Here is a 4,087-nt window from a genome sequence, read left to right on the forward strand (position 1 = left end):
ATACAAGATTATAAAATGGGAAATTTCATTTAGATAAGCAATCATTTCAAAGTCATCTTCTTAATATTACAGACTCTTCACATAATCATAATTTTATTTTGGTATTATATGGTAATTTCAAATATAGTAAATATAAAGAATTTACCTCTGTAATTATAGCGAGTCTGGTCGTAGTTTAATGGCAACAAATCTTCAATTTAGAAGTATGGTCTACCAATTATTAATACATTTGGAAATGGTGTGTCATCTTCACTCCACTTGTCTCACTAAAACAGTGAGCCAAAAAAAGTAGGTCCAAGCTGTTTACTATGGTCAAAATGGGTTGCTTTTGCACTTGGTAAAGAAGCAGTCATATTTTGGAAGAAAAACTGAGGCTATTAATATTTTCAACTTATTTTCAGAAAAGGAAAGAAAGGATAATCTAACCTAAAGCCAAAATCTTACACAAGGTGGCTGGACAATGATCTTTTCCCAGATAAAGGGTTTTTCAACTTAGCCATGTTAGGAGGAAGAAGAGATGAGACATTGTGGACTTGACTAACGTTTGTACACTGTTCAAAAAGTTTTCAAAATAATGTGTATTATTTTTCTTCTTTTAGTTGAGACAAAAAAAAACAAAAAACAAACCAGAAAAAAAAAAAAACACTAATGAGCTTACTCTTAAAAGGAGGTAAACAAGAAACTAGCAAAGATTGAGTGTTAGGTATTGTCCCCCTCCTTTTTTTTTTTTAAATTATGTTATGTTAGTTACCATACAATACATCATTAGTTTTTGAAGTAGTGTTCCATGATTTATTGTTTGTGTAAAACACCCAGTGCCCCATGCAATATGTGCCCTCCTTAATACCCATCACCAGGCTCACCCATCCCCACATCCTTCTCATCTTTAAAACCCTCAGTTTGTTTCTTGGAGTCCATAGTTTTTCATGTTTCATTTCCCCCTCCAATACCCCCACTTCATTTTTCCTTTCCTTCTCCTAATGTCCTCCATGCTATTCCTTAGGTTCCACAAATAAGTGAAACCATATGATGATTGACTTTCACTGCTTGACTTATTTCACTTAACATAATCTCCTACAGTCCCATCCATGTTGATGCAAAAGTTGGGTATTCATCCTTTCTGATGGCTGAGTGATATTCCATTGTATCCTTGGATCACATCTTCTTTATCCGTTTGTCTGTTGTAGGGGATCTTGACTCTTTCAACAGAATGGCTATAGTGGACATTGCTGCTATGAACACTGGGGTGCATATGGCCCTTCTTTCCAGTAAAATAGAGCTAGCCTATGACCCAGCGATTGCACTACTGAGTATTGACCTCAAAGATACAGATGCAGTGAAAAGAATTAGGTATTGTTAAAGCACAAATGCAGGGGATAGAAGTTATGGTACAGAAGAGGGAAGGGCAACCATATGGCAGAGTAGAATAAAGTAGCTCAGGAAGAAATTAGTCATATCCAGATATTGTAAGGCATGTGGGGTTGGCAGGGAGAGCATGAGAAATCATAAGAGAATAGAGAGAAAATGGACCAGGCAGGAGAGGTTTATAACATTTTAACATCTAAGGTAAGCATATGCAAAGCAGAATAGGGAAAGAAATAAAAGTTCTTATAAGACTCAATACATAAGGAATAACGTGGAGGACACTGGGAGATGGAGAGAAGTGTGCTGGGGGAAATCGGAGGGAGAGACAAACCATGAGAGACTGTGGACTCTGAGAAACAAACTGAGGGTCTTGAAGAGGAGGGTGGCAGGTGGTTGGGTGAGCCCAGTGGTGGGTATTAAGGAGGGAATTTATTACATGAAGCACTGGGTGTGGTGCATAAACAATGAATTTTGGATCCCTGAAAATAAACTAAAAGAAAAAAAAGACTGACTACAGACATGGACCTCAGTGTAACACAGATATGGAACTCACTGTAATACCAGCCACTTCCCACCGACACACACAGACTATGATAATAATAAATAATAATGCAATTAAGAAAATTTCCTGCCAAATAATTTTTCCTCTTTTTTATTTTTATGATTATTATTTTTATTTTATTTTTAAAGTTTTTATTTAAATTGTAGTTAGTTAAAATAAGGTTAATATTACTTTCAGGTGTACAATATAGTGATCAACACTGCCATACAATGGCTTAAATAAAAAAATGAAAAAAAAAATTTTTAAAGATTTTATTTTTAAATAAAACCTCTACACCCAAGGTGGATTTCAAACGTACAACCCCACGATCAAGATTTACATATTTTACTGACTGTTCCAGACAGGCACCCCAACAAATAAAAATTTTATAAAATTGTTGAGTTTGTGGGAGTCTCATTTGCTTAGTCAGTTAAGTGTCTGCCTTTGGCTCAGATCAGGATCTCAAGAGTCCTGGCATCGAGCCCCATATTGCTCATGCTCTCTCTCTCTCTCTCTGGCTTTTGCTCTTAAATAAATAAATAAAATATTTTTTAAAAAATTGTTGAGTTTGTTTAACTAGTTTTAAACTAGTAGACAGAGATGAAGATAAAGTATGATGTAATGGCACGGAAAAATACAACTTACACGTTTTAAAAAAAAATGTGCAATGCAAGTTACCTCACTTCTTTTATCACCACACTGGGACTTTCCCTACTGAGTTGTTGTAATGTAAGGACCTATTTTATATTTTTATATTTTAGCAAGAGGCTTTCATTGAGGTTAACCCTTAAACTGTCCTTGTTCCCCTTCCCCCAGGGGATTCACTTAAAAACAAGTCCTGGAAATCAGCTCCAGGTAACAAAGCCCATATACAAGGGTGGGTCAGGCCAGGTGGAGACATCAATCAGTGGGAGGGGGGCGGTGTTTGCATAATAATAAAGTATAAGATAGTGATACCTTTTTTTCTGCCACATAACCAATTCTTGTAAGAATAAGGTCATATAAAAGAATTTACAACACATGCTAGCATTATCCTACTGGACCCAGACCATTTGTATGTTTCTCTGTCTCTGAGAAATGTAGTTATTTACATGACTGAAACCTAAAAATTGTTTGATATGACCACTAATATCACCTACATTATTTTAAAGCCTGTTTAAAGCTTCTGTAATACATAGGCTTTGTAAACACTTATTAAGCATCTTGTATATATCAAACACTTTAAAAATCTCTGCTTAAAAAAAAAAAAAACTCTACCTCAATGGAACTTTGAGTCTGAAAAAGATACAGGCAATATACAAGGCAACAGATAGAATAATTACATATTTGATTATATACTCTGAGGATGTCACCTTAAATTGATATGAAAATGATCAGAAGGATCTGGATTTCTTGTCAAAATTTTTTGCCTTACAAAGAAATTGATATTTAGGGAAAGTTGTTACTGAAAGAGGTCCTGTGTCAACCAAAAATGTTAAACCATGATCTCGCTAAATTTTCCAGTTGTGATTATTGCTTTGTTTAGCTGTCTTCTATTAAGACTGAATTTAGTAATTCAGTCTCAGATTTCAGTAAGTCTTTTTTTTAAAGATTTTATTTATTTATTAGAGAGAGAGAGGGAGGGGCAGAGGGAGAGGAAGAACCAGACTCCTTGCTGAGCAGGCAGCTGATGCAGGACTGGATCCTAGTACCCTGGCATCATGACCTAAGCTGAAGGAAGACACTTAACCAACTGAGCCACCCAGGCACTCTAGACTGTAAACTTCTTAAAGGTAAAAAAGTTTATTCTTCTAGTAGTTCCACAGACATTTCTAACATCCATAAGAAAGCATGTACTGATGTAAAATGCCAGCAAATCAAATTATTTAAAAAAGAAAGAAAGAAAGAAAAGATATATCTGGATAAAGAGAAAAACAGAAAATCTAATAATACATTGAATTATTAGAGCAAAGAGTGGAGGAAGAGAAAATAAATATGAAATAGAGATTTCCACTAAAAGAAAAAAATTGAATAAGGCAGGAGATTTAGAAAATTATTATGACAGACTTGAGAAAAAAATAAAATAGGAATTTTTAGAAAATAGCAATGAATGAAAAGGTAAATTGTTCCTACCTCTATAATATTAGCTGTTTGTTGTTGTTGTTGTTGCTAATTTACCTATTTAATCTAATAAACAAAGAA

Source organism: Mustela nivalis (assembly GCF_964662115.1).
Source record: "Mustela nivalis genome assembly, contig: HAP1_SCAFFOLD_347, whole genome shotgun sequence".
NCBI classification, from domain to species: Eukaryota; Metazoa; Chordata; class Mammalia; order Carnivora; family Mustelidae; genus Mustela; species Mustela nivalis.